Raw genomic sequence first — 14765 nt, 5'->3', positions numbered from 1 at the left:
CAGGACTGCAGCCTGGCTGGAGGGGAGGGACATTTCACCAGCTGGAAATTTCCTCACCTCCCACTGCCCTGGAGTTAACGACTGACCTCAGATGGATGCCTGTGACTCAGGAGAGATCCACCCTCTGAACGTGACTTGGGTCACACAGGCTGAGGGACAAGCTGGGGAGACCCTTCCCCTCCAATTGTTCAGCCTGCAACCATAGTTCTGAAAAAAAGGAGAGAGAGAAAAGGAACCAATATGCCTACATTTTATTCAAATGCCTGGGGAGCTGGGGCTCAGTGGTGGCACACTCAGTTAAGCACAAGAACTTGGGTTCAAGCCCCCAGTTCCCACTTGCATGGGGGAAGCTTCACCAGTGGTGAAGGAGCGCTACAAGTCTATCTCTTCCTCTCTCTCTCTCTCCCTCCCTCTCTCTCTCTCTCTCTCTCACACACCCTTCCCTCTCAATTTCCCTGTTTCTTTTTTTTAATATTTTTATTTATTTTATGTTAATGAGAAAGAGTAGATACAGAAGGAAAGAAACTGAGAGAAAGAGACCAGAACACTGCTCAGCTATGGCTTATGGTGATGTTGGGGATTGAACCTAAGAACCTTAGGCTTGAAAGGCTTTTGCATAACCATTATGCTGTCTCCCCAGCCCAATTCCCCTGTTTCTATCCAGTAAATAATTTTAAAACTCTTTTAAAAAAATCTTGGGGGTCGGGCAATAGCATAGCAGGTTAAGCACACATGGCGAAAAGCGCAAGGACCAGAGGATCCCGGTTCGAGCCTCCTGCTCCCCACCTGCAGGGGGCATTGCTTCACAAGTGGTGAAGCAGGTCTTGTGAAGCAGGTTGCTTCACAAGTGGTGAAGAAGGTGTTTCTCTTTCTCTCCCCCTCTGTCTCCCCTCCTCTCTAAATTTCTTTCTGTCCTATCCAACGACACCAATGGCAAAAATCACAATAACAATAACGACAATAATAAGGGCTGTAATAAAAAGGGCAACAAAAAATGGGAAAAGATGCCCTCCAGGAACAGTGGGTTCATGGTGCAGGCACCGAGCCCCAGCCATAATCCTGGAGGCAGAAAGAAAGAAAGAAAGAAAGAAAGAAAGAAAGAAAGAAAGAAAGAAAGAAAGGGAAACAACATGCATGGAGAGCAGATGGAAAGAGGGAGCACAGCCCACCCAGCCTACCGATATAAGAGCAGCTGCTACTTTCCAAGATGGCTGTACGTGCAAGCGTATGTCAGGGCCAGAGAGGTAGCTCACCTAGTAGAGCATGTGTTTTGTTATGCGTGTGACCTGGCTCTGCATCCAAAGTGCTATTGCACCAGAGGAAGATCTAGTGTTATGGTGTCTCTCCCTCTCGTTGTCTCTCTGCCTGAATAAAAAGTGGCCCAGAAGCAGTGAAATCACACACACACACACACACACACACACACACACACACACACACACGTAAGGCCCCAGCTCTGAAAACAAAACAAATAAATAAAAGCATTACAGTCATTCCATGTTTCTAAAAATATGCATGTTAGATATTTGAGCTGACACTTAATATTATTAAGCTCACCTTCTGAAGTCAAGCAAACTTGGCTTCAGAAGCAAAGTCCCTCTTTTGCATGACTTCCATATTTCATAATGATCAGTACTTAAATATCTTAAATTTTTAAGAGATTTTTACTCTTCGGAAGACAAAATACAGCCCACCTTTCCTTCATTTTCTGGTCCCCTTCCCCAACCCTTGGGTCACCTTGATTCTACTGTCAGTGTCCACTGGCTTATTTTCTTTTCAAGAGGTTTTGTTTCCCCCTACTCTTTGATTTGTGGTTAATAGTGGGTTATAAAATTACAGTGTATAGTTCCACACCACACCCACCACCAAAGTTCTGTGTCGCCACCCTGCCACCTCCCAAAGACAACCACCAGAGTTCTCACAAATCTTAGAAACAATTTGCTTAGGGGCCAGGCAGTGGCGCACCTGGTTAAGCGCACACATTACAGTGCTCAAAGGCCCAGGTTCAAGCCCCTGGTCCCCATCTGCAGGGGGAAAGCTTCACGAGGGGTGACACAGGACTGCAGGTGTCTCTCTGTCTCTTTCCCTCTCTATCTCCCTCTTCCCTCTCAATTTCTGACTGTCTCTATCCAATAAACAAATAAAGATAATGGGAGTCGGGAGCTAGCGCAGTGGGTTAAGCGCAGGTGGTGCAAAGCGCAAGGACCAGCCTATGGATCCTGACTCGAGGCCCCCCAGCTCCCCACCTGCAGGGGGGTCACTTCACAAGCGGTGAAGCAGGTCTTCAGGTGTCTATCTTTCTCTCCCCATCTCTGCCTTCCCCTCCTCTCTGGATTTCTGTCTGTCGTATCTAACAACGACGACATCAATAACAACAACAATGATAACTACAACAATAAAATAAGAAGGTCAACAAAGGGGAATAAATAAATAAATAAGTATTTAAAATAAGTACATAAAGATAATAAAAAAGTAAAAAAGAAACCATTTGCTTGCTTCAGTTTTGTTTGTTGTTTTTTTGCAAGTTCATGCGTATCAGTTCTCTAGATTACACATCTGAGTGAAATCCTCAGTAGTTGTCTTTCATCCCTTTACTTACTTCGCTAAGCATTATCACTTCTAGTTCCATCCATTTTGCCCCAAAGAACACAATATCTTTTTTGATTGCAGAGCAGATATTCCATGGAGTATATATCCCATAACTTCCTTTAGCCATGGGTGTTTAGGCTGCTTCCACTCTGACTATTGTGAATAATGCAACTATGAACATAGAGGTACATATGTCCCTCTGAACTCCCACTGGTTTATTTTTATTTATTCATTTTTTCTGTCACCAGTTTCACAGCCTTCCATTGTGCATATGGCTGAAAGCACCCTAGAGTCACTTTTCCCCTTCTGACTTATTTCACTTCACATCCCTTTGAGTTCCTCCTATTTTGCTGTAAGTGACAATATTTCACTTTCTGAACTTGCCAAAAAAAAAAACCTAAGCAAGCAAATAATTTCTAAGGCTGTGAGAACTCTGATGGTTGTCTTTGGGAGGTGGCAGGGTGGGAACACAGAACTGTGGTGGTGGGTGTGGTGTGATCCTACAAGCTTGTAACCCACTATTAACCACAAATCAAAGAATGGAAGGGAAAAAAGATGAATGCTGAGAAGCATTCCACTGTGTAGACACCACACTTTTTTCATCCACCCATTGGTTCATGGGCCCTAGGGTTGCTTCCCTATCATAGTTACAGTGAGTAATCTGCATTGAGTGGACAGAACTTTCCATGTTAATATTTTCAGACTTTGGAAAGATGCCTAGACTAGATCACTCCTGTAAGAAGGTTGCATAGAACTATTTTCTTTCTCCCTCTCTCTCTCTCTCTCTCTCTCTCTCTCTCTAACTGATACACAGCACAACACAAGAAATCTGGAGCAGTCTATGAACTCTGATGGTGACACCGTTCTGTAGTCACATTAGCCGCCTAAAATATCACCCACCCAGAAGTGGACCAAAGTGTACAAAGACCTCCTGTGCATTTATTGGGCAACTTCCTGCAATTGACAATTATTTCCAAACTGAAAATAAAACCACTCCGCAGCAAGTTCATGTTCCACCTGCAAGCCACAAGCTAAGCCTTCCTATGAAACTTTCAGAAGAAATGGCAGAAAGTGGAAAAACAATTCCATGAATTTACCTGGAAAACACTGGCAACATTCTCATATCCCTGGAATGACTCCCAAACAATATCGAATAGCACATGAAACCTAAGCTCACAGGGCCATACTGAGCAAGCAGGAATGCAAGGACAAACACTCACCTATAGAAAGTGATTTCCAGGAAGGAGCTAGGTGAGGCCACTGCCCCTGTGAGATGGAGCCAGAGGGAGAACAGAAGCTGCTAAGCCCACAAGGAATGCTAGATTCGAGTTCGGACTCTCAACATGGAACAGAAAGTTCTCTTTGGGTTCCTTTGAATCAACAAAAACAGAGTCCAGAGCTGATCTTTCTTTTGGAAAAATGAAGTGGCAACACTGACATTTTTGGAAAGCAGGGAGAGCTGTGTTCACTTTCTCTTGGAGTTCTCGCAATCCCATTGATAACTTCACCAGCTTTGCTGTCCCTCTGAGGTCACTGTCCCCAGAAAGCAAAGACTCCCATGCTCCTCAGCAGAACCCAGAGCAGACACTTGAGCAGCTAACTCAAGACCATCCTACTCAAGACCATGATAATCCCTCATGGAGTCTTGTTTTGTTGAAACATGGCCTTTCATCAAACAGATCTGCAAACACACATTTTGCATTTAAAAAAACATATTTACTTATTGTTATGAGAAATAGAGAATGTGAGAGAGGAGAGAAAGTTCAGAGCACCTGTCAGCTCCTGGTTATGGCAGTGCCAGGGGTTGGAATGCAGGGCCTCGGAGGTCGCGGGTCAGCAAATCTGGTGCCATAATGCTGAGCTAGTTCTCTGGTCCATGTTGAGACCTTCAGAAATTTTCTACATTGTGATCTAAAATATTATCTGTGACTCACACATACAAGTAAATAGCAAGCCCTTCTTATCTCAGGCCTCCTTTTTTGAAGAATGGTCTCACTTGTTATCTATAAGACACACCACACCACAGGGGCCAGGTGGAGGTGCATCTGGTTGAGCACACATGTGACAATGCACAAGGATATGGGTTCAAAGTCCTGGTCCCCACTTACAGAGGGAGAGCTTCATGAGAATTAAAGCAGGTGTCTCTTTCTTTTTTTTTAATAAATTGATATTTATTATTTATTTTTTTAATATTTATTTATTCCCTTTTGTCACCCCTGTTGTTTTTTATTGTAGTTATTATTGTTGTTATTGATGTTGTTGTTGCTGGATAGGATAGAGAGAAATGAAGAGAGGAGGGGAAGACAGAGAGGGAGAGAGAAAGATAGGCAATTGCAGACCTGCTTCACCGCCTGTGTAGCGACTACCCTGCAGGTGAGGAGCCGGGGGCTCAAACCGGGATCCTTATGCTGGTCCTTGCACTTTGCGACACGTGTGCTTAACCCACTGTGCTACTGCCCAACTCCCAGGTGTCTCTTTCTCCCTCTCTATGTCCCCATACACTTTCAATTTCTCTCTGTCTCTATCCAGTAAATAAGTTAAGTAAAATAAAATAATTTATTTTTAAAAGACACACCATCCACAGGGTAGCAGAGGTCGTATAGTGGTTATGCTAAAGGATTTTCATACCTGAGTCTCCAAAGTCTTCAGCACCACCATGAGCCAGAGCTGAGCAGTGCTCTGGTTAAAAAAAAAAAAATGACAATTTTAAAAATAATAAATAAAAGACATGCCACCCAGTAACCAGCTGTATAGGCCAAGCCCCCAATGAAGGAAAGGCAGAATCTGGCTGAGGATCCACTCCAGGAACCAAACCTTCTCTTGGGGCCTCAGAAACCAGGTTCTCTTTTACCAGAACCTTCTTGCCCCTTTATCTTATTTTTTTGTTTGTTTTTTATTTGTTTTGATTGTTTCATTTTTGTGTTTTATTAGTGATTTAATATTGATTTACAAAATTACATGTCAACAGAGGTATAATTCCACATTGTTCCCACCACCAGAGTTCTGAATCCCAAGTCCCTCCATTGCAAACCGCTGTAGTTCTACCAAAGTTGCAGACGTGGGTTAACTGTCATCTCTACAACTAGCTGTCTACATTTGTACATAATTTCCCCCCCTTTTTCTTCCCAGTCCAATCCTCTCTTCTCCTCCAAGCCACTCATGACACTATTGCTACATCCAAATGTTCCCCCTTTTTCTTTATTTTTTAAAATTTCTTTATTGGGGGGTTAATGGTTTATAATTGACAGTAAAATACAATAGCTTGTACATGCATAACATTTCTCGGTTTTCCACATAACAACTCAACCCCCACTAGGTCCTCCTCTGCCATCATGTTCCAAGACCTGAAGCCCCCCACCCCACCCCACAGTCTTTTACTTTGGTGCAATACACCAACTCCACTTCAGGTTCTACTTGTGTTTTCTCTTCTCTTCTTGTGTTTCAACTTCTGCCTATGAGTGAGATCATCCCATATTCAGCCTTCTCCTTCTGACTTATCTCACTTCATATGATTCCTTCAAGCTCCATCCAAGATGAGGTGAAGAAGGTAAATTCACTATTTTTAATAGTTAAGTACTATTCCATTGTGTATATATACCACAACTTTCTCAGTCACTGATCTGTTGTTGGACACCTGGGTTGCTTCCAGATTTCAGCTATTACAAATTGTGCTGCTGTGAACATATATATACACAAATGTTTCTCCCTTTTTCTTCCTCTCTATGTGGGTCCTGATGGAGCTGGAGTTCAGAGCCCTCTTATCCTCTTCCTGGGAGTATGGCTCAAAATTGTTTTGGGGGTACAGAAGGTTGGAGTCCTAGCAGGTGAACCCCGGTTCAAGCCCTGGCTCCCCACTGCAGGAGAGTCACTTCACAAGCGGTGAAGCTGGTCTGCAGGTGTCTATCTTTCTCACCCCGTCTCTGTCTTCCCCCTCCTCTCTCCATTTCTCTCTGTCCTATTCAACAATGATGACAACAATAATAACTACAACAATAAAACAACAAGGGCAACAAAAGGGAATAAATAAATAAATAATAAATATATTTTTAAAAATACCACTTCTCCTCTTGTTGGTTTGTGGGTGCAAGGATCTTTTTGCACAAGTCCAATTTGACATCTTCCCACATCACCCTCTCCTGTATAGTCTGTGTCTGACCTTCCTGCTTCGCCCCCTACTTCTTCTTCTTTTTTCCAGTGATTTAACATTGATTTACAAAATTACATGTCAACAGGGATATAAATACACCCCATTCCTACTACCAGGGTTCTGAATCTTCAGTCGTCACACAGCAGGCCACCACTTTGGCCAGCCGTCATCTCTACAACTATCTGTCTACATTTATACATAATTGCCCCATTTTTCTTCCTGATCCAATCCTCCCTCTTCAAGCCACCCATGACAACATTACTACCTCCATATGTCCCTCTCCTTTTGTTCCTCTCTCTCTGCATGCTGATGAAGCTGGAGTTCAGAGTCCTCTTATCTTCTTCCTCCTATCACTTCTGCCCAGCTTGGGAGTATGAATCAAGGTTGGTTTGGGGGTGCAGAAGGTAGAAGTTCTGGCTTCTGTAATTGCTTCTCCAATGGACATTGACCTTCCTGCTTGTTACAGCAACAGGCCTGGTTGGTTCTGAATGCTTCTACCTTCTGAGCCTTAGGCCCTGAGAATGTCTTTGCATAGCTTGGGTGTGTCTCACCAGGACCTGACCTGAGAAGGGCCTGTTCCTTCAGCTCAGCTTCCTGCAGGTGACTCAGCTCAGCTCCTTGGTTCTGCATGAGCAGGAAGTCACCAGGGGCCTGTCCTGGACTCCCCATCCTCAACCTTGTGACAGAGTGGCTGTGAGTGAGTCATGGCCTTGGAGCAGCCTGCTCTCATAGGCCAACCAGCAGGATGAACTCATCTTCCAGTCCCATGAGCTCACCCGTCCATGCAGTCACCGGACACAATAATGCTCTCTTCCCAACCAGTACTTCCATAGAAAGCAAATCTCTGTTTGGATCCTATGCTTTGAACAGAGGGAGCAAGCACATCACCATAAATGGAAACATTTGTCTGTGGCAGAAGGGAAGCTACTGTTATTCCAATCAATGCAGAGGAGTTGTTTCACAAGTGGTGAAGCAGGTCTGCAGGTGTCTATCTTTCTCTCCCTCTCTCTGTCTTCCCCTCCTCTCTCCATTTCTCTCTGTCCTATCCAACAACGACACCATCAATAACAACAACAATAACTACAACAATAAAGCAACAAAGGCAACAAAAGGGAATAAATAAATAAAATAAATATTTAATAAAAAGAAAAAAGAAAGGAGAAAAGAAAAGGATGGTGATGTGGATGACCGGGAAGCAAATCTCTTAGGGTCACTGCAAAGGGTCAGTGAGAGAGGCTGTGTGCACAGGAAGGGCACTGCATGGTGCTGTCACCTGTGCGGTCATGCACCCAGAGGAAAAGAGCTAGAAGGCCTGGGCTAGAAGGAAACAAGCCTAATGAGGCTGACAGCAAGTTTCAAGCACGTTTGCTACAGAGAAATGTCAGGAGACTAGTGCTAACCTGGTTCATCAGGTAATAATGATTAGAAATATGGAAATGTGTATACATGGATGAACGGGTAGGCGGGTGGATAGATGGATGGATGGTGGATAAAAGTAGACGGGTAGGGGGTCAGGCAGTAGCGCAGTGGGTTAAGCAATGACCGGCTCAAGGATACTGGTTCAAGCCCCCAGCTCCCCACCTACAAGGGAGTCACTTCACAAGTGATAAAGCAGGTCTTCTGGTGCTTGCCTTTCTCTCCCCCTCTCTGTCTTCACCTCCTCTCTCCATTTCTCTCTGTCCTATCCTACAACAACAACAGTAATAATAACAACAACAAGGGCAACAAAATGAAAAAATGGCCTCCAGGAGCAGTGGATTCGAGTGCAGGGACCGAGCCTCAGCAATAACCCTGGAGGAAAAGGTAAAAAGAGAGAAAGAGCGAGAGAGAGAGAAAAAAAAATATATATATATAGTAGGTGGGTAAATGAGTAGATGAATGGATGGGTAGATGGACAGATGGATGGGAAAGTGGTTGGATAGAAGGGTGGATGAACAGAGGGTGGACAGATAGACAGGTGTCTGATTGAATACACTGAAGCAAAAATTGGCCTGATGCAGTTCTTTCAATGGTAGGAGTGGAGAAATTTCTGTAGAGTATTTTATAACCAGACGAATGATATTATTAACATGCGCCTTAAATATCTACCACCAAGTAAGAAGAGAGTCTTTGGCCACCAAGTTAAGCATTCTGCTCGGGAAATCAATCCTGACTGAAAGTAGAGCAGGAGTGTGGCGTTCCACCAAGACTGTCTCACGCAGTGGTCAGAGGTCCAACTCATTCCCACCCAACAGACATAAAGAGAAGACACCAGGTTAAAAACAGCTTTTCCTACAACAGCCTGAAATGACAGCAGCATCCAGAAAGGAGATCGCGGACCCTACAGTTTCTAGTTGAAAATTGTCTGTAATTACGGAGAACAGTTTTGAGCAGGGCAGGAAACATCACTGCATTCACCAAGCAAGTGTGGCTCCGCTCTGTCACTGGGAAGGCCTGTCTGCTTCTCAGAGCCAGACCCTGCTGCTCAGGAATGTGACACCAGCTAGGATCTTTTAGTGCCCCCACAGAGGCCACTCTGAGGAGCTGGCAGTCATGTCTGATCACATTCAAAAATAAAGGGGGGGGAGCTGGGCAGTAGTAGCACCCTGGTAGAACACATATTACCATGAGCAAAGACCTAGGTTCAGGCTCCCAACCCCTAACTGCAAGAGAGAAGCTTCATAAGCAATGGAGCAGTTCTGTAGTAGGTGTTTCTCCTTCCCTTCTCTCACTCCGCCTCTCTCTATATATATATTAAGAAAGAAAGAAAGAAAGGAAGAAAGGAAGAAAGGAAGAAAGAAAGAAAGAAAGAAAGAAAGAAAGAAAGAAAGAAAGAAAGAAAGAAAGAAAGAAAGGGCCCCTCTGTCTCATGCTCCACTTCCCACCACTGAAACTTGCTGTACTTGTGGTTCTCCAGACAATGGACATTAAGAATTCTTAGGACATTAAGAATGAGCTGAAACAGAATGTACATATAACTAATAATTTTCAAAGTAAAAGCACTCCTGTATTATCAGAAGCAATCTGAAGAAAAGCATCCACATCAATACCCACTACACTACCACCACCACAACCACCAAATCAGGTTCTGAAATCAACAGTTGGAATGTTATCTGAAAGTATTTTCCTCCAAAGATAATCCTAGTCACCATGGAAAAAGACAAAAACAAAAACAAAAACCAAGCATTCACCTATGCTTTTCTCTACTTACAAAAACTCTTTATAGCTCATTCTTTCTTTTTCTTGCCTCAATCAATCAATGAGGCTTGCTGCTGGCACTACAAATCCACTGCTCCTCATGGACTTTTTTTTGGGGGGGGTTGGGGGGAGGAATAGGACAGAGAGAAATTGAGAGAGGAGGGGGAGGCAAAGAGGCAGAGAGAAAGACAACTGGGGACTGGGTGGTGGTGCACCGGGTCTAGTACACATAGTACAAAGTGCAAGAACCCACACAAGGATCCCAGTTTTATCCCCTGGCTCCCCACCTTAATTTCTCTCTGTTCTATCCAAAAAATTTTTTAAAATTAAGATGGCCACAGGAGCAATGTATTCATAGTGCAAGCACCAAGTCCCATCAGTAACCCTGTAAGAAGACAGAGAGAGAGAGAGAGGGAGCGAGAGAGACCTGTAGACCTGCTTCACCACTGTGAAGCATCCATCCTGCATGTGGGCCAGGGGCTCAAACCTAGTTACTTGCGAAAATCCTTGCATTTAATACTATGTGTGCTTAATGGGGTGTACCACTGCATGGCCCCTTACATCTCATTCCTAAAGTCACTTTTGGTCAAGGTATGATTGTCAACAAACAAATCCTATCTTTTTTCCTATCTGGAGCAGTGGAGTCATTGTGCACACACCAAGCCCTAATGACAGCCATGGTGGTGAAAATAAATGAAATAAACGAAAAACAAGAATATAAACACAGCTGCTGGGAACCCACCATCCTTATTAGTGATGGGAAGATAAATGACTCACCATGCCTGCTTATTTTTCCTGGAGTTAAGTGAGGTTCAGAAAGCCATTTCCTGGCCCCGCCTGCACTCAACTTCCTAAATTCTCAATGGCCACTGTCTTGGGCCTTTGCTGGAGGCTGGGTGCTATGATGCACAGAGATGATGCAGGGAGCTCTGTGTCTGAGATATCTGTGTCTCCCCTATGCCCAGAGCTCTGACTGGCTTCAGGTAAAGAAGATGAACTTTAGCTTCTGCTACTTTGGAAGTGACTAAAACTTCTGGAAGTTTCAAAAGGGCTCCACATGAGTGGCATATCTCTTGGTGAACTGAGCAGCTTGGATATATAGAACTCAGTTCAGAAAAAATGTGTGTTCTGAAGCACCTGAAAGTAAGTTGTACTGTCTTCTCTCTAGGGGAATCCTTCCTTTATCTTTCTCTCTCTCTCTCTCTCTCTCTCTCTCTCTCTCTCTCCTTTTTTTTTTTTTACCAGAGCACTGCTAAACTCTGGTTTATGGTTGTACCGGGAATTGAACCTAGGATATTGGAGCCTCAGGCATGAGAGTCTCTTTGCACAACCATTGTACTATCTACCCCTACTGGGGAATCCTCTCTCCACCATCCTCTCAGCAGAGAACCAGACACAGTGTTAACCCCATCCTGTAATCACACCCCTTCTTGGGTGACAGTTAACCAGCAGCCAATGTTCCAGAGTCCCCTCTCAGGTCTGACTATGGTTGCCCACCTATAGGACAGTTCCAAAGGGAGGCCAGACATGACTGAAACTCCAGCACACTGATTTCACTCGCCAGGGAATGGTTGACTCCCCCCAGTACTGTCTAGGGCACTGCATGAAGCTAGGGACTTATACCCCAAAGTCAGTCTGTAACACAGGGGAGATGCTCTGCCAGGAGATGAACTACCAGGAGATGACACAGGCACACAGCAATGTCACCATCCTGGGGGCCAAGGGACATAGGCAAAGTGGCCTCTTGGTCTAGCTCCATGGTGCTCACTGCCCTGCCTCCTTGCACCCCAGAGTCATACCATGGTATCACCTATTCCTTCTTCCTCTACGCCAGAGGCCAAGGGTGAAAGGTATTAGAACCAGCAATGGGGCAGGAATTGGGCTGTAGCACAATGGGTTAAGTGCATGTGGCACAGTGCAAGGACAGGTATAAGGATCCAAGTTCCAGCCCCCAGCTCCCCACCTGTAGGGGGAGTCACTTCACATGCAGTAAAGCAGGTCTGCAGGTATCTATCTTTTCTCCCCCTCTTTGTCTTCCTCTCCTCTCTCCATTTATTTCTGTCCTATCCAACAATGGCAACATCAATAACAACAACAATAATAACTACAAAAAAAAAAAAAAAACCAGCAATGGGGCAATTTCTCAGTTAACAGCTAATGTCCCAGAACACACCTTGCACAAACATGGCTCACCCTGGTCTGGAGTATAGTCTCTGTGTGCAGGGACCATGTTCTGCTGCCCATGGCCAGCAACCTCTATACAACTTGCTATGACCTCACTGAGTCCAGCTCAAACAATCACCCCATTTATTGTTATGATACTTCAGATTTCTAGAACAGAGTGTAATCTTATATTCTATCTTTAAAGCTTTGAGAGAAAGCAGAAAGGGGTAGAGATAGCTCACCTGGTAAGCCACATGCTTTACTGTGTGTGAGCTCTGGCACTAAACAGGAATACCACAGATGCACTGGGGGAATCCCATGTGTCGGGAAATTGTGAGGATGTGGTAAAGCCTGGCAGGGCTTGACCTGAGGAGTGCATCTATCCTGTCAGTTTCTCTCTCTGCTGAGAGGTTGAGCAAGGAGGAACAGGAGCAACCCCAAAGGTTTGCCCCATCTTATCAGACTCCCTGCCTCACAAAGCACCCCACATTCCTGATACTATGGCCATTAGTTAAAAAGAAAGGGGGAGATGTCAGGAAATTGTGAGAAGCCTCACAAAGCACCCTGCATTTTCCTGCCTCTGGGAGCCCAGCATTCCTTAAAACATTAAGCCTGTTCCACCCTGCATTCCCTGATACTATGGCCTGTCCTTTTACTATCTACATATCAATCTTCTGCTTTGTCTTACAAATGACTAAAGGTCTCATTCCTAATTTCCTGCAGGGTATTGCTAATCCTACCAGTTCAACCCTTAGCAACAATTGGTGGGGAAGTCCATACCATTCCCAGCCCCCTTTGCCTTTCTCCACCCCTTTCCTAACCATGTATGGTATTGTCGAGCCACTTCCATTTCTGTCTTGTCTCTTCCATGTCCCGACCTGGAGGAGGGTGGGTTTATAGACCAAGAGACTGATGCCAGCCATTGTGATTTGCACCACATGGCTTAACCAGGTGTACTACCACCTGACTCTGGGGCACTCAAATGAATTAAGATTTGAATTGTCCTGCCACCATGAGCTTGGTTCCTGGGTTATCTCTCTCTCTCTCTTGTGACACTAGCCCAACACCCATGGATGGTGGAGCAGTGCTGTAATCTCTCTCCTGTACCCCCTCCATATGTCCCTTTCTCCTCTCTCTCTCTCTCTCAGGACATAGAATAAAAATTGGGTCGAGGAAGCCTCAACAGTGCCATGTATGTGTGAAGCCCTAGATTCATGTCCTAGAACTGCATTAAAAATGAAGAAGGCCAAGATGGATGACTAACAGAATTTGCTCTTCTTCACCTCCACAACAACAGCAAAACCACAGTACAGAAAGAGAGACAGATAAACTCACTCATCAAAAGAGCTACTCAGTAGGACAATTAGCCACAATCAGGATGAGACTTAAGTTACACAACTTTAGTAGCAGGAAGAGCAAGGAGCACTGCAGACTTGTTACAATTTTGTGCCAAAAAAAATTTTAACAACAAGAATGGGAAATAAAAGCTATAAGTCAAGAGGCCAGGTGGTGGTGCACCTGGTTGAGTGCACATATTACCATATGCAAGGAGTGGGCTTCAAGCCCCACCTGTGGGGCAAGGGAGGGGACTCTTTGCAAGTGGTAAAACAGGCCTGCAGGTGTCTCTCTTTTTCTCTCTGTCTTACTCCCCCACCCCTCTCAATTTCTTTCTGCCCTATCAAATATAATAGAGAAAGGAAAAAAATTGTTATCAGGAGCAATGGATTTGTAGAGCCAGCATCAAGTCCCAAAGATTACCCTGGCAATAAAATAATAATAATAAACAATTGAATTAAAAGTAAATTAGCCATCCCCTGCACCACCATAAACCAGAGATGAGTAGTTCTCTGGCAAAATAATAAAATTAATTAATTAATTAATTAAAGCTATAATCCCAGGGTGGAAAGATAGCATAATGGTTATACAAAAGACATTCATGTCTGAAGTTCCAAAATCTAATGTTCAATCCCTGGCACCACCATAAACCAGATTTGAGCAGAGCCCTGGAAACAAATAATTTAACTAACTAATTAATTAAATTAAAACTATATGCCCAGTGAACACAGCCATATTGGAATTCCATTTCCATAGTAACAGGCCTTGGGGAGAAGCTGGGGAGAAGAACTCCATTTACAGTGCACAGTCTACCAGAATCTGCTCCTAGCCAACCTAGAAGCACACCCAGGTAGGCAAAATTTTGGTGCTGTGGTCTCAGCCAGGCACTTCTGACTATGAACTTCTGGCCATTATCCAGGCTGGCTCAGACACAGACCCTCATGGAACATCAAGCTCATGGAACATCAAGCTCAATAGAAAGACAGAGGCAAGTCACCCACAATGATAAACCAAGGCAGCAGCTGAAAGAAAATCCCAGAGGCCAGTTGGTGGTACACCAAGTAGAGCATGTTACAAAGTACAATGACCTGGGTTCAAGTGCTTGATCCCCATCTGCAGAAGGGAAGCTTCACAAGTGTATAACAGAGCTTCAGGTCTCTCTTCCTTCCCCGGAACTACATACCCTCCCTAAAGATATTTCAAAACTATGGTCCTAAGGATGCTCACTAATATTAAAAGTTCTATAGGAGAAGACTTCAACAAAGTCAGAGAAAGCATGGGAAAATGTACTTATAATCAGATTTTAAAATACAGTAGCAGGGGGATCAACTAGGAATACCAAAGGAGACCACCT

This window comes from Erinaceus europaeus, chromosome 6 (assembly GCF_950295315.1).
Source record: "Erinaceus europaeus chromosome 6, mEriEur2.1, whole genome shotgun sequence".
Taxonomy (NCBI): domain Eukaryota; kingdom Metazoa; phylum Chordata; class Mammalia; order Eulipotyphla; family Erinaceidae; genus Erinaceus; species Erinaceus europaeus.
The sequence above is the reverse complement of the archived record's forward strand: the minus strand, read 5'-3'. Positions refer to the sequence as shown.